Below are 16952 nucleotides of genomic sequence, written 5' to 3'. Positions count from 1 at the left end.
CAAAAAGAATATTGCAGCACGTTTGAAGTTTACAAAAGAGCACCTGGATGTTCCACAGCACTACTGGCAAAATATACTGTGGACAGATGAAACCAAGATTGAGTTGTTTGGGAAGAACACACAACACTATGTGTGGAGAAAAAAAGGCACAGCACACCAACATCAAAACCTCATCCCCACTGTGAAACATGGCGGAGGGAGCATCATAGTTTGGGGCTGCTTTGCTGCCTCAGGGCCTGGACGGATTGTTGTCATTGATGGGAAAATGAATTCCAGAGTTTATCAAGACATTTTGCAGGAAAACGTACGACCATCTGTCCGCCAACTGAAGCTCCGCAGAGGATGGGTGATGCAACAGGACAATGACCCAAAGCATACAAGTAATTCAACAAAACAATGGCTGCAACAGCACAGAATACGCCTTCTGGAGTGGCCCAGTCAGAGTCCTGACCTCAACCTGATTGAAATGCTGTGGCATGACCTTAAGAGAGCGATTCACACCAGACATCCCAAGAATATTGCTACACTGAAACAGTTTTGTGAAGAGGAGTGGTTCAAAATGACTCCAGATCGTTGTGCAGGTCTGATCTGCAACTACAGGAAACGTTTGGTTGAGGTTATTGCTGCCAAAGGAGGGTCAACCAGTTATTAAGTCCAAAGGTTCACATACTTTTTCCTCCCTGCACTGTGAATGTTTACATGTTATGTGCAATTAAACCATGGCAACATCTAATGTTTGTGTAGTATTATGTTCAGCAGACTGTGTTCTTCTATTGTTGTGACTTAGATGACGTTCAGAGCACATTTTATGCCCAATTCATGCAAAACTCCACGTAATCCCAAGGGGTTCACATACTTTTTCTTGCAACTGTATATGATAACATTGAGCTGCATCTACAGGAAAAACACAAAACTCCTGTAGAAGCAGCATTTTTTTACACCAGTGTGCATGGGGTTCAGTGGATGCAGCCATGTGTGCAGTATTCTTTGAGATTTCATTCATTTGTGAATGTTAAATAAGTGCACAGAGGGGTCTTTATGGTGTGCAAAAAACGGCATGCTGGGCATTTGAGAACATCATACGTAACTCCCAACTGTCCACTTCTTTCATGGATTGTCCCTCTTTCAGAACCAAATCCCTCTGTCCCTCTTTCCTTTAAAATTGCCTATTTCTTTGTATAAACCTCTGTAGAGAATGTATTATTTAAATATTAAAAATGTTATGGTGCACTAAACCTTTCATCCAACCCATAAAATATTCCACTTGTTATTTTGAAAGGCCAATATAAAGGAAAATAAGTGTCGGACAGTACAGTGGCTAAATGGTTAGCACTTCTGCCTAGTAGCTCTAGGGTTGTTGGTTCAAATCCCAACCACAGTAATACCTGCTTGGAGTTTGCATGTTCTCCCTGTGCCCACATGGAGCTTCTCCAGGCACTCTGGTTTCCTCCCACACTCCAAAGACATGATGCTAGGTAAATTGGATCCTGTCTAAATTGGCCCTGGTGTTTATAAAAATGTCAGTCAGGGACCTTAGATTGTACACTCCTTGAGGGTTAAGGACTGATGTGAATATGTCTACAATATATATATGTAAAGCACTGTGTGAATATGTATACAATATATATATGTAAAGCACTGTGTGAGAATGTGATGTGAATATGTATACAATATATATATGTAAAGCACTGTGTAAATTGATGGCACTATATAAGTTCCTGTAATAAATACATTATAAGCGCTTGTTAGTTTAACCATTGTTTTGTGCAAATTCTCTGTGATCCTCATAGCTGGGGGCGTATGTCCTTTGCCTACATGCTTTGCACTAAAAGTTATCCCTCAGTCTGATTTCAGAAAGTTGTCAGGTATATTCACAGTCTTTGAACGCTATAGAACAAATGTAATACTGTTAAGATATGGAATCCTAAAATCTTGACATGACTATCATGATATGCCTGCTATATTTAATGAGCCATCTTCCTATATAAATGACTTGTGAGGCATACCTTTTCCCTTTGTTATATAGTTTTTATTTCTATATTAATCCTTTCACAGTTAAGGACATTATTTAATAGCATGTCAGTAGAATTAAAGCAGAATTACACATTCACTCAGCATCAATCGTATACCTTTCACAATATTTCAGACACAAGTTGCCCTGTCTGCCCCTCCTCTCCCTTGTCCATTCAGAGAATGTTTTTTATTTTGTGAATGATTCTCTGACTGGATAGGAGGACTGGATAGGAGGAGAGTAGGGTCTCGCAAACAACAAGACGGCTGCTGTGTAGGAGAACCGCATGTCTATTTTGAGAGTGTTGGAAACATAAACAAAGCCATACTCTTGGCACTGAATGAAAGTGTAAACTGGATATAACAGGAAGCAGTTTTTTGCCTGGAGTTATTCTTTAAAGTGATATTAACTGCATTTTTTTAACATGTCATACTTACCTGCTCTGTGTAATGGTTTTGCACAGAACAGCCCTGATACTCCACTTCTCAGGTCCTCTGCTGGTGCTCCTGGCCCCTGACTCCTGCCGAATGTCCTCAGAACATGCAGCTTGCTATGAGGGCACTGAAACAGGTGCACTTTAGAGCCGCTGCTTTGTGTGTCCATTCACACACAGAGCCATGGCTCAGCCCCACCCCCTGTCTCTCCTCATTGGCAATGACTCCCACTGCTGTCTCAGCCAATGAGTCCCCGGAGAGCCAAGGCTCTCATGCACAGCACTGGATCGCGATGGGGCTCAGGTAAGTATTAAGGGGGCTGCTGCACACAAAAGGTTTTTTACTTTCAGGCATAGTGTTCGGACTTGTGTCATTACTTGGGTCACCTGCTGGTGGCACTGTTATTCCTGGAGTCAAAGGGCACAGTTTCGGTGACCACCAGCAGGTGTCTCCCAGCAGCCAGGCTTTCCAAGTTATTATGCTGCACCAAACATGGGCTCTTGTGAGGTATTTAAGGATGCCAATAATTGAGGTTCAGTACTTCAGTGTTCTTCCTGCAAGCCGTGTCGCTGCCTAAGTCTGATCCTTGTACCTGATCCTGAGACCTGCTCCCTGTATCCTGCTTCCAGCTCCCAGTACCTGGCTCCCTGTATCCTGCTTCCAGCTCCCAGTACCTGGCTCCCTGTATCCTGCTTTCGGCTCCCAGTACCTGGCTCCCTGTATCCTGCTTCCGGCTGCCAGTACCTGGCTCCCTGTATCCTGCTTTCGGCTCCCAGTATCTGGCTCCCTGTATCTTGCTTCCGGCTCCCAGTACCAGGCTCCCTGTATCCTGCTTCCAGCTCCCAGTACCTGGCTCCCCCTATCCTGCTTCCAGCTCCCAGTACCTGGCTCCCTGTATCCTGCTTCCAGCTCCCAGTACCTGGCTCCCTGTATCCTGCTTCCAGCTCCCAGTACCTGGCTCCCCGGATTTCCTGCTTCCGGCTCCCAGTACCTGGCTCCCCGTATCCTGCTTCCAGCTCCCAGTACCTGGATCCCTGTATCCTGCTTCCAGCTCCCAGTACCTGGCTCCCTGTTTCCTGCTTCCAGCTTCCAGTACCTGGCTCCCTGTATCCTGCTTCCAGCTCCCAGTACCTGGCTCCCTGTATCCTGCTTCCAGCTCCCAGTACTTGGCTCCCTGCTCCCCTTGTCTCCTATCCTTGTCCTGACCTTGTCCTGTTTATGTGTGTTCCCTCCATTTTGTATATACTGTAGTTAGTTAGGTTTGATTTGGGGTTTGCTATAAAAAAAAGTATATGTTTTTGTTTATACTTTATACACTATGTTTATCTAATACACTTCTTTATATGTTTGCCAATTAGGCGCTGTACATGGCAACTTTCAAGTAGTAAAATATATTTAATAAATTAAAAAGACACCTATTGGACACAAAGGTATATTGACATTGTTTGCAGTGGTTGTGCTTCACTTCTCTTTATAATCTTTCAGTATTTCCTATCCTAAACAGCAACAACACAACTAACCATGCATTATACAAGCAAAGGAAAGTGCTACCATCCTGACATATATAATAACACAACAGGTAAGTTGCTGGTATTTATCCTCCAGCTAGCGTTTGCTATCTTTCCTGCAGCTTTCCCAGATGAACAGTGTAGTCAGCAACAGGGGCGGACTGACAACTCATGGGGCCCCCAGGCAATAGGGGATCATGGGGCCTCTGTGTCCTTGCCCAAACTCAGAAAAAGCCTATAAAAGGTACCAGGTGCATTTCATGGGGCCCCCTACTGACCCTGGGCCCTCGGGCAGTGCCCGAGTGCTCGAATGGTCAGTCTGCCCCTGGTCAGCAATAATACTACACTCTGCTTGGGGATAGCAACATAAGCTCTCTGCTTGGCCCATGTCCTAAACTTAGCGGTGTAAAAAGCAAAGCTAGCCTATGTTGTACAAGGTTTTGGCCATGAGTCTGTACCTACATCAGCAGATCTCACTCTGCTAAAAATGGACCTGGGGCTTTGAAAAGTCAGAACAACATTCCTTTTCACAAACTGATCTGTCAAATTCTCAAATTAAGGACTTTTCCCTTGCAGATGTGCATGACAGTGACAGCTAATCAAGGTTGCCTGGCCCTACCCAAGGCCCTTCATACTAGACTCTGACATATGCAGAAAAAGCAAGGAAAAAGACCTAACTTAGTGTCACATTTGTTTTCACAGTACAGTAATTGAAGAAGGATCAATATTTTGTAAAACAAACCCATGTTATAAACTTGACAAATATTTGAACCAGCAAATTATACAGAGTGTGTTACAGCTGTAAAGTTTACTTTCCGCCTACGCTTATCGATATTACATTCTGCTACATTCTTACATTACTACATTTGGGAATGCTGGGAGCCCATGTACTGGCCCAGAATATGCTTGCTGACACTTACTTAACCACGTGTTCTCTGAGAATTTTTTAAAATTTTGGGCAAAACATTATAAAATCTGCTTTTTTAGTGACAAATGATCTTAAACCCTCAAGATGTCAAGGGAGTCTCCTACAGACTCCCTGTAGGAGAAAATGATGGAAGCTGTGCTTTTTTATGCAGCACAGTAACAACTTTTTATCAAATGCTTATGTTCAAGAAGAAATGTGCTAAAATGACTTTTAGTGCAAACAAACACAATATAATACCCAATTTTCTGGTAAAGTATAAAAGATGGCGTTGCGCAGAGTAAGTAGATACCAAACCAGTGTGTGACTATGAAATCACAAAAAACTATGGTACCCAGAATTCTCATTAGGCTCCATGTACATGAGCCTACTCTTACAGCCGGCCGTGGGAAAACGCAATTCGCAGCAAAACGCGGTAACATGGTTTTGCGTTTTCCCACGGCCAGCGGTCAAAACGTTCCTATCCTGAACGTGATTCTTCTGTGTTCAGGAGAGGGAGGTTTAACCTCACCTAAATGCGGAAGCTGCTAAACTCTGCTAAAAGCCTATGTGTACATGGACACATAGGCTTTTATGGAGTTGAGTTTAGGAGATTTGGCAAAAAAAATGCCAAAAGCTCCTAAACTCGAGTTCAGCAGCTGCTCATTTACTTGAGCCCCTAAGTGACTCTTTAAAAGCCTTCACAATTATGTCCCTAGAATTATCGCTGTCACTCCAATGTTCACGGTGAAATCTCATGAACGGTCTAATTTATGCTTACAAATACGGCACAATTGAATAGAGTGTGTATAGGGTGAGGAGGGATGCTTAAAAAAATATATACCGGTACATTTTTTATTACAATTTATTCTTTTTTTTTTACATGTTTTTTTAATTTTTATTTAACATCATTGTTTTTACAAAGGGGCTAACAAACCCCTTATGTGATCGCATGGGCAAGTGATAGGTCCACTTTGTGGAGACACCGGGGGTGTATTCTACTGAAATACAAGAGCTGCATGTTCTACAGCAACAGTAGGACACCAAGCCACAGGAGCTGCCTGCATCCTAGCAACAGAGGACACGAGGCAGCTTCCTTGAGGAGCCATCTGTGTTCTAGCAAGGGAAGAATGCACAATGGCTTCCTTGAGAACCTGCCTGCATCCTGGCAATGGTGAATGCTAGGTAACAATAGCCACCTGTGTCCTAGCAATGGAGAATGCAAGGCAACTTTCTTGGGAAGCCACCTACATCCCAGGGCCATTTACACTGTAGCACTGAACACATGTAAGCATTGCTTAAACATTACATGCACACATTATACATTGCAATTCTCACTCGGGATCATGTGTAGCTTCTGCCAGCAAGATCTTGTGTACTACTTACCATGATTTCATATGGCCATGTGAGCCTTTACATAGACATATAGACTTACTGAATGACATTTAGGGCTTTTCAAATGTGCACTATGCTTCAGAGTCCAAAAAAACAAACAAACAGGAGAAGAGTCTTGTTATGTGACCTGTCAAAATTCCATGACTGGCTCTCCTCCAATCAAAGACTTCTGTCAGGGAACAAGAAGATCGCCGCAGCGCATGAATCTGCTCCTGGTTCCTGACTTCGGCTCTGCTCCTGACCTTGGCTTCTCCTACTGATTCTGTACCTCCTAAACAATATGGTAGTGTGACAAGAACACCCCTACCTAAAAAAGCAGGTTACTAGATGATCCACGCGGAGTAATATGAATTCAAAAGAATTTTTAACAATACTTTATTTGATCACATAGATCATAGGGAGGTTAAACATAAGCACGGTGTACATATGAAAAAAATAAAATCATGTTAAAAAACACTTAGCGTCTTCAATTTAGGGTCATCTTAGCAAATAGAGCACCATATAAGGCAGAGTTGTGTAATGATGCGATAGTTATCCTGGATTTCCGTGGGTTTCCCACTTAAATTCGAGTAAACCATGTGTTCAACAGATGTGTTCCCCATATATGTCAGGGACCTCCTGGAATGTAAGAGCTGGAACACAAAATACATAATGTATGTATAGGAATATGAAAGCCAATTCACATCCAAAAATCACCAGGCCTCCCTCCACATTTGTCAATGGATACTACTATTACCTTCTCAATAATGAGACTATCATGCCCGCTTCTCAAATGTAGGGACTTCCTGGATAGCCACCCCAAGTAAAACAAGGTCCACAGTACCAAATGATTCTGAGGATATATATAGAGAAAAATGGTAAATATATAGATCATAGGCATCAAGTGACCCCGAAAACAAAACACACACAAGATGTGGATATATTACCATCAATAAAGATCAAGAGGACTCCTGTCAACTTGAATTAAGATCAGGTCCTTGATGCTTTTACAAAGATGCATATGGGGGTGAGGAGCCAGGTAGTCACAGTGCGTGGATTCCAAACACATATATAGTGTGTATATAGCATATAGCAGGCCGTAGATACCTAAGTTTAATATACCCAATACAGGGTTTCCAAAAATTGCTCAATTTGAGAAGGTTATTGCGGTTTTATAAGGATGTGGCTATGTCACAGCAAAAAAATGCCTGAATAGGATAGTGTATATATATATATATACAGGTAGATTATCCTCCAAAGAGGGTTTCCAAAAAATTCCCCGAGTATACAGGGTAAATTAGGCCCATAAAACATGCCCTATTGCCACCACATAGACTCTATAAATCTCAACAGCCGTAAGCTTTAAATAACTTGCCACCCGTGGAAGGTATGTTTCCCTGAGGGATTGCCGTTTTGCGAACCGCTGTAATAGTAGCCCAGTGGTAGTTCTCAGAGGGTCTTGGGCCTTCCTAGCAGGGAGCTGTGACACCGCCGTTCCTTCCCGCCTCGTGGGCGCCGCACCCAGTGAAGACGCCGAGCGTAGTGACGTCAATACGTTGACGTGTTTCGTCCGCCAATCACCGCAGACGAAATACTGCCTTTCCAGGCCATCATCTGCAAGAGCCGCAAGCAACAACACTGGCGCTCTTGTCCCCCTGGTCCCTAGACTCCCTCTGTTCCAACCTCAGCGGGGTCAGGGCTAGTGACACAAGTGAGGCCGACCTCGTCAATTCAGTCTCCTATCAGGTACGTGACAGTACCAGTCAGCCATGATGGAGTCTGAAAGGGAGGCCTCACAACTGGGGGACATTAGCCAAGCAGTAACCACCTTGTTCCACGTGCTGCATGAATTACAGAAAAACTTTGAACACTTGGAGAGTGTAAACTCTAATGTCCTCTTAGACACAGACCTCATAACTACCCTTGATGCGGTCACGCAAACAGAGACCAGTATAACCATTGAAGCTTCTGCTCTGCTGGAACCCCGGGTGCCCACGCCTGAGTTCTTTACAGGGGATCGCAGAAAGTTCAGGACTTTTCGTAACTCCTGTGAGTTATATTTTTCCCTGCTCCCCAGGACCTTCTTGCAACTAACACTAAGGTGGGATTCATTATCACACTCCTTAGAAATGAACCCCAGTCCTGGGCCTACCACCTCCGTGAGCTACATGACCCGGCCTTAGCTTCTGTGGACTCATTCTTTACAGCGATGGCACAAATCTATGATGATCCCTTCCGGCGCCAAACTGCTGAAGCGATGTTCAGTAAGCTACAGCAAGGCCAGAGACCTGTGGAAGACCATGTCACTGATTTCCGTATCTGGTGTCCTGATACCCAGTGGAACGAGTCTGCTCTCCGCCACCACTTCCGTCTGTCCGAAAATCTGAAGGATGAGCTGGTTGGAGTGGGGGTGCCAACAGCAAAAGGGTTGGAGGATCTGATAGACCTGGCGATTCAGATTCTGGAAAGGCAGAACGAGAGGTCCAATGGGAAGATTTTGATATGCTCTGAAATAGGGCCTCCTACAAATGTGGCCTCATCAGCAGCATCCACCAACTCCACTAGGAGAAGCCAAGGTCAGGAGCAGAGCCGAAGTCAGGAACCAGGAGCAGAAGAGTAATCAGAGTCGGGTCAGGAACAAGCCGGGTCAGCACCAAAGGAATCACACAGGAAACAAGCAGGACACTGGGGGAAGCTGAAGACCAGTCAGCACTGAATGAGCACGGAGGTGCTCTTTAAATAGCCCGCCCAGCGCCGACAGGCGTGCCTGGGTCCTAGTGCCTGCCCGTTCCGTCATTGGTGACAGGCGCGCCTGGGTCCTAGTGCCCGTCTGCCTGAATGCCTTGTCGGGATCCTGTGCATGCGCAGATTCATACGCTGCGGCGATCTTCTTGTTCCCTGACAACTTCTCTCTACTGCACTAAGCAGAGAAAGCTCAACAAAGTACTGCAGACTGAATACTAGAGATGTGCACAACAAGAAAAATGTGCTTATTTTCATTTCAGTTTCATTTATTAAGTAAATAATTTTGTTTCCCCATAATCACTATGCTAGAATGATTCATTTTTGGAATGTTTTTGATATTTTGGGAGAGTTTATATTTATTGTTCAGAATTGATTCATATGTTTGGAAGATCTGTTATGCTTTCATTATTTCGGAAGATTGTCTATATTCATTTTAATGCTAATTCATTATTTCAGGAGATTACCTTTGCACTTTGAGTCATCCCTGCTAGTCCAAACCCACAAAGAAAAATGGAATGAGCCAATTGGACGATATCCACTGGAGTCACATGCATCTGACAGTAACAAATGGAACAAAGTTAAATTTTAATTCTTTCGTTATGTTATGAATCGAAGATTTTGATGGATCCACTTCCATCCAATCCAAACATAATAAGTAGGAATCATCTTATTTCACTTTTATACCTACTTGCAATATGTTTTCATTTCATATGTTTTGCATTTTTTATAACGAAAAATATTAATGCAAAAAGAATCAACTGATTATTAAAATACTCGTGGTATGCTCACTAGAATAAAAACTAATAGATCCAAATCAATTTGGACCATTTGTGATGTCGTTAGGTTATTTCAGATGCTTCAAAGATTAACAGAAGGCCCAAACTATCACATCATGACATCCAAATGAAACAAATTAATTTGTTGTTTTCCTTGATTACCTAGATTCGTTGAAATCTGTTACTATTGTGATTCAGAGATTTGGATAGATCCAAATTTCCGAATCATGAAAATTTCATTTGAATTTCGATTCCTAATGAAACGAACTGCACATGTCTACTGAATATTGCAAGTGATAATACTGAATTCTGTCAAACCCCCAAAATGTGTGGAGTGACTAAAGACTACTAATGAAGTTGTGCCATAAATAGTTTGTTGTAAATCGTCTAGTGAGAATTACACATCAGGGTCTGTTTGTTTAAATGAAGCTAAACTTCAAATATTTCATGCTCTCATCTGTGGTTCATATTGCATAACTCTGGTGAGCAACTTTCAAAACAAAGGGGCCAATCAGTAAGGCACCAAACATGCCTATATTAAAAGGACCAGAAGACTAATAAACCACATTAAATCTCGAGAAGTATATAATATCCAAATAATAATTGGTCTGTAATAAATTGTAATTTAATTCTACCCAATAATATGTTGGTTGTTGGATTGTAAAATAGATATATAGATACAGTATACTTAAATTAGTTGGCATTAAGGTTGTATATGCTGAGCATAATAAAATATCCCAGCACATTCATAAACACTCCCCCTCAGATCCTTTGACTGGGTACAACTAAATTGTCAACACCCTCTCAATGGTCAACAAAATGCTACTGCATTTGGCAACTGCAACTCTCATCTTACCTTTGAAACTATGAAAAAATGCTAAGAATCATTTCTGAGGGCCAGTGACTCTGAGTCTAGACTGAACCAAAGACATGGCAAACTTTATATGAAATAATAATCTCTATGTAACTATTGTTTATGAATGCTTTGTAAAATATTTTTTGTAAATATTTTCTTCCACCATTTCTGTCTACTTTCATTTAAAGAATATTGTATCAATTGTTAAGCTGAACCTCTGAATGCTCTAATCAGAAATGAAAGAACTTTTGACACAGTGAAAGCTACTGTGTTTTAAAACTCTGTTACATACTTGTCTGGGCATTGCAACGAGTGTCGCAGACATTTCTTAAAGAGTTTCTTCAGAGTTTCAACAGAGAATGCTGTGAAGGGTGAGGGTTACTGTTTAAACATGTGGTAGCAGCTAGTGTGTGTGTGTGTAAAGGTTTACCTGCTCAGTTAAACAGCTCCAGGTTAAACCACTTTTAATCTGTTTGTGCTTAGATGCTTAGATTGTTTTCCTGGAGCAGGAAAATCTCTATTTAGTGTGGGATTTGAGAGTGTAATCATCACACAACAGTGCACATTTTATGAACAGTCAGCAAAATGCAGTCTGCTGTACTGAGAAATACTGCAAAGTGTAAAGGATAGTAGATAACATCTGCTCTCCATTAATGATAGTAGATAACAATATCTGCTCTCCATTATAATTTGGCCATTAGTCTGTTAACATACGGTGTATCAAAAACAATTGCCATCTTTTTTATGCTTTGTTACATCTCCATGCTGCTGATCTCCTGAAGCCATTTTGCAGCCACTTCTACACATCTGCATGCACATATTTTAGTAATAGCTACATAGCATTTCTGAGGTGGGTTTCTTGATGGTGACAACAGTGAGCACTGCATATATAATGTTTTTTAAATGGCCACTTGTAGTCTCTATTGAGAGCTTGTTTGACAGCCCTGCGTTATGGTACATTGCTTTACAAAAAATGCAGGAGGTGCTTTGGGATGCCATCCAACATTCAAAATGAATGGCACCACAACACACCTGCATGCAATAGTGCTAAAGTTTATACAATATAGGTTTCAATAATTGGATACAGTATGTATGAAATTACCTAAATTCTGTATGAACGTTTTGTATGAAAATTCTGTACACACAGCAATGATGACATGCAAATCACAATAGTGCTTAGAAACCAGTCATTTTTTAGTGTAGTGAAACATTCTCAATGAAAGCTGGATTCTTATTAGGTATCCTCTGAAGTTTTGGCTAGCACTGTACCCAGTACTGTGACAGGTTTACACAATGCCCAGGGCAAGGATGTGGAACTGCGCCCCCTCTGCTGCTTCTAATGCATTATGTACCTACCTGCACCCATTCTCTGCTCATTGCTCTTGCTACCCATTGTTGGCATGGAGCATGCACTTCACATGTGTGTCCAATCACTTGCGTTCTAGTAGCTAGAAGTTGTGCATTCATGGTGTGAATTTTTTGTCAGCTGTCCGTTGGAAAGTGGGTACATTGGAGCTTGATGTGACAACAGTAGCTGTCAGAGCCCAAATGAAGACACAGTCCATTGGTTGCCAGCTACTGATCTTCAGCGTGCAGTGAAGGGGCAACCCTGCCAATACTGTGCGAGGGCAGCTGTCCCTCCTGCCCACCCCTTATTCCAGCCCTGACTGTACCCCAAAGATTGTACTTTAGCAAAGCATTATTTTTCTCTAAGTGCATTATGTTGGCTTTAGAAACATGGCATTACAGTTTCCACTGTTTTGACCAATATTGCAGCAATGCCAAAGTACATTTCATGTTACAAACACCTCCATGAATATGAACACTGCTACACACCTTTATGTCATCAGCAAGTAAAACATACAATATATTGCCAAAAGTATTAGGACCCCCTCCAAATCATTGGATTCAGGTGTTCCAATCACCTCCATGGCCACAGGTGTATAAAATCCAGCACCTAAACATGCAGACTGCTTCTACAAAGAATGGGTCAGGAGCTCAGTGAATTCAAGTGTGGTACTGTGATAGGTTGCCACCTGTGCAATAAGTCCATCTGTGAACTTTTCTTGCTACTAAATATTCCACGATCAACTGTTGGTGGTATTATAACAAAGTGGAAGCAACTGAGAACAACAGCAACTCATTCACAAAGTGGTAGGCCACGTAAAATGACAGACTGCGGGCAGTGCATGCCGAAGCGCACAGTGCACAGAAGTCACCAACTGTCTGCAGAGTCAATAGCTAAAGACCTTCACACTTCGCATGGCCTTCATATTAGCACAACAACGGTACATAGAGAGTTTCATGGAATGGGTTTCCATAGCTGAGCAGCTGCATCCAAGCATAACATCACCAAGTGCAATGTAAAGCGTCAGATGCAGTGGTGTAAAGCACACCGCCACTGGACTTTAGAGCAATGGAGGTGTGCTTTCTGGAGTGAATAATCCCACTTCACTGTCTGGCAATCCAAAGGACGTGTCTGGGTTTGGTAGTTGACCGGAGAACAATACTTGCTTGACAGCAATGTGCCAAGTGTAAAGTTTGGTGGAGGGGGGATTATGGTGTGGGGTTGTTCTTCAGGAGTTGGGCTTGGCCCCCTAGTTCCAATGAAAGGAAGTCTAAGGTATCAGCATACTAAGACATTTTGGACAATTTCATGCTCCCAACTTTGTGGGAACAGTTTAGGGATGGCCCCTTCCTGTTCCAACATGACTGCGCACCAGTGCACAAAGCAAGGTCCATAAAGACATGTATGAGCAAGTTTGGGGTACAGGAATTTAACTGGCCTGCACAGAGTCCTGACCGCAACCTGACAGAACACCTTTGTGAAGAATTAGAGTGGAGAATGCTAGCCAAGCCTTCTCGTCTGACATCAGTGCCTGACCTCACAAATTAGCTCCTGGGAGAAAAAAATTGCGCCGGCCAGCAAATAGCTAGGCTGCTCGCTGGGTCCTCGGCCACAAGGACCCAGTGAGCAGCAGCCTGGAAGCCCCAGATTTCACCTGCTGCAGCCAGAGGAGCAACAGGTACAGAGGAATGCACACCAGGCACCAGGTACAGTGCATTGCCGTGTCCAGTGCGTTACAGGGTGCAGTGCACTGCGGTGTCAAATGCATTACAGAGTACAGTGCATTGCGGTGTCCAGTGCGTTACAGAGTACAGTGCATTGCAGTGTCCAGTGCGTTACAGAGTACAGTGCATTGCAGTGTCCAGTGCGTTACAGAGTACAGTGCATTGCAGTGTCCAGTGTGTTACAGAGTACAGTGCATTGCAGTGTCCAGTGTGTTCCAGAGTACAGTGCATTGCAGTGTCCAGTGTGTTCCAGAGTACAGTGCATTGCGGTGTCCAGTGTGTTCCAGAGTACAGTGCATTGCGGTGTCCAGTGCGTTACAGAGTACAGTGCATTGCGGTGTCCAGTGTGTTAGAGTACAGTGCATTGCAGTGTCCAGTACATTACAGAGTGCAGTGCATTTTAAATATTGTGTTGTTTTTTCCTGTTTTTTGCACTACAAATAAGGTATGTACAGTGTGCATAGAAATTTGTTCATATTTTTTTCAAACTATAGTCTGGCCCACCAACAGTGTGAAGGTCCGTGAACTGGCCCCCTGTTTAAAAAGTTTGAGGACCCCTGAATTAAAGGAAAGGGGCCTTCCAATCCAACACATGCCATGTAATGCAACATTAGCATACAAATATGCTGTATTTATCTATACTGAATTACTTGAATACTTCTTGACCTAAAAGCCCCAGAGCATATATATGTAACTACAGCTGGTATCATTTAGTAAAAGCAATCTCAAAATGGTAAACCACAGATATCTGCATAGCAGTAGCTGCAACATAAGTTCAAACAATATTCCATCTAGACATAGTGTGAAAGCATAGCAGGTTGTCACATCCCAATCCCTTAAAAAGAATAATGCAAGTACAGTATATGTAAACTGTTGCTGCATGGGCAAGTAAAGGTTTAGAAGAGTAATTGTACCTCGTCACCTCTTAGTGGTGACATAGTCCCAATATTTGCATCAGGATCTCCTTTGACACACAAAACCAGCACAATGTCACACTCCACTAAGCTTGACACAAATCTCCCTGATTTTTATTTTGAAAGTCTATTCCATTTGATGTTTTTGTCTTTTGGGATGTTGGTGATGAGCCATTGACCACGGAAGAATTTTTAGTTAGAAACTGGTACAAAGGGATGTTTTAAAAGATCAGGGTTTAGGAAGGAGATGATTGTGCGCTATACTGTATGTCTACAATTTTAAAGGGGCTATTTCAGGGCACACACAGTTTTATATTTTGAATTAGAAGAAAACAGAGCTACTGGATTAATGGGAAATATGTTTATTTCTGTATTTTTTTTAAGTTTATATAAACATGTAAGACTGACATCAGAAAAAGATCAAGTGGGTTTATCATGTCTGCACGTCTTTGATTTCTTGCTTACTCTTGTTGTCTAAGTACTGTATAATTCTAGGCTTGCCCTAAGCATGTTTAAATTCACTTACTGTTGAATAACAGACTCCCTCTGCTGGAAGTCTGTTGCAAACATCAACTACTCTTTTGGTCTAAACAAATTTTAGCTAAAGTTAGTTTTGATGGGTTTCAAAGGTGATGTAAGATCTAGTGCATGTGGACCAGACTGGGTTCATGCTGGTTAAGGGTACTGACATTAATATTAGGCCGTTATTTCTTGATTTGTCTGCACACCATGGCAATGCTGTTACCAGAGTGGTAGCCTCATTAGATGCTTAGAAAGCATTTAACTCGGTCGAATGGCCTTTTTTTATGGGAAGTGTTATGCAGGTTTAGGTTTGGAACCAAATTCCTACAATGGCAGGGTATTGCTACACCGTGCCCCCCATGCTCAGGTTCAAACTAATGGCAGGATGTCTGCATTTTTCCCTTGGGCCAGGGTACACGGGGTACACCTTGCCCAAACCCCTTTGTCCTGGCTGTAGAGCCTTTGCCTATTTTAGTGTGAAAATACCAGCTTTTTGAGGGCTGGCAGGTCGGCCCCCTGGAGGAGAAAATTTCACAGATGACACCTTGCTATAGTTACATGAGGTGGACTCCTCCTTGCGGGCTGCTCTGGCGGTCTTTGACAAGTTCGGGAGTTTCTCAGGCATTCGGATCAACTGGTCCAAGTCCGTCCTTTTCCCCTTAGACTCTCGGGCAAGAGACTCTGTGGCCCCTACCCCTGTTCTGTGGGTGGACGAATTTAACTACTTGGGAGTCAGGGTGACAGGAAAACCGGGAAGTTTTCATGCACCTAATTTTAATCCCCTATTAGTCCAACTAAAGGATAAATGCTCCTCTTGGACTAGTTTACCACTAAATTTACTGGGGCGTATTAATATACTTAAGATAATTTGTCTCCCCGAGTTTAACTACATTTTTGAAATTGTCCCGTTTGGCTAGTAGTGTCCCTTTTCAGGGAAATTGACCAAAGTGTGGGGTGGGTTTACACTTCGGCTGGCGAGATCCACACTTCACCTCCCAGTTGGGTTTGGTGGCCTGGCGCTTCCACATTTTCAAGGTTACTACTGAGCATCTTTTTTAGTTCCTGTCCAATGGTGGTGGTTTTAAGATCAAGTGAGATTACCTCAGTCTGTTTGGAGGTAGCTTTATTGGGTTCCCTTATAGAGTTAGATAACTTAGTGTATAGGGGTCCTTGGGCCTATTCTTCCCTTCCTCTCCCTACTAAGACCACGCTTAGAGTCTGGAAGGGGGCCAGAGTGCGTTTTATTTAGCCCAATCAACGGTCCCCATATCATCCTCTTTGGGGCAATCCCTGCTTACCTCACCATAGGCTCGTCCTGGATCCATCAGTCTGGGCCTGCTATGGAATTAAAATTCTTAGAGACATTATGCCTCCTAGAGTGCTCTTGTCCTTCCGGGAACTTTCCAGTCAGTTTCGATTGCCCCGATGGATGTACTTTCACTACTGTCAGTTTCGTCATGCCACTAGAACTCAGTTTCCTGAATCACCCATGCTGGAGACTGACACAATTGAAGATTTCCTTTCACAGGAGTCTCTCTCAGGACCACTTTCCACACTCTATTTCGCTTTACTTAGGGTGAGTTCCCCCAAAATAGATAAACTTTGGAAACATTGAGAAACTGACATCCTGACCTTGGATAGGGAGTCTTTGGGGAAGAGCCTTGAGCCTAGTTCAATTCAAATTGATTCAAACCAAGTTTCTGCATATTATATATATTATATGCCCAGAGGTTGCACAGAATCTATCCGCAGAGATCCCCGGACTGTACTGGGTGCTGCATGTCTCTGGGTACCTTTTTCCATATGATTTAGCCCTGCCCTAGGGTAGTGCAGTTC

General features: G+C 42.8%; 1 protein-coding gene and 1 long non-coding RNA gene across 4 annotated transcripts in view; both read right to left on the bottom strand.

Annotated features, from left to right (window-relative positions):
- Positions 1-16952, bottom strand: part of EFNA2 (ephrin A2) — a 405842-nt gene that overhangs the window by 51272 nt on the left and 337618 nt on the right. The window lies entirely within an intron of this gene.
- On the bottom strand, positions 6611-7164 carry LOC149468549 (uncharacterized). Its single transcript, XR_016311705.1, has 2 exons — positions 6989-7164; positions 6611-6884 (listed from the first exon to the last, which is right to left on the bottom strand). It is a non-coding gene; the product is annotated as an uncharacterized LOC149468549 (long non-coding RNA).

The sequence above is a fragment of the Staurois parvus genome, unplaced genomic scaffold (assembly GCF_062004578.1).
Source record: "Staurois parvus isolate SC_StPar_1 unplaced genomic scaffold, SC_StPar_1.0 ptg000086l, whole genome shotgun sequence".
Taxonomy (NCBI): Eukaryota; Metazoa; Chordata; class Amphibia; order Anura; family Ranidae; genus Staurois; species Staurois parvus.
Note: the sequence above shows the minus strand (reverse complement) of the source record. Positions and strands in the feature narration are given on the sequence as shown.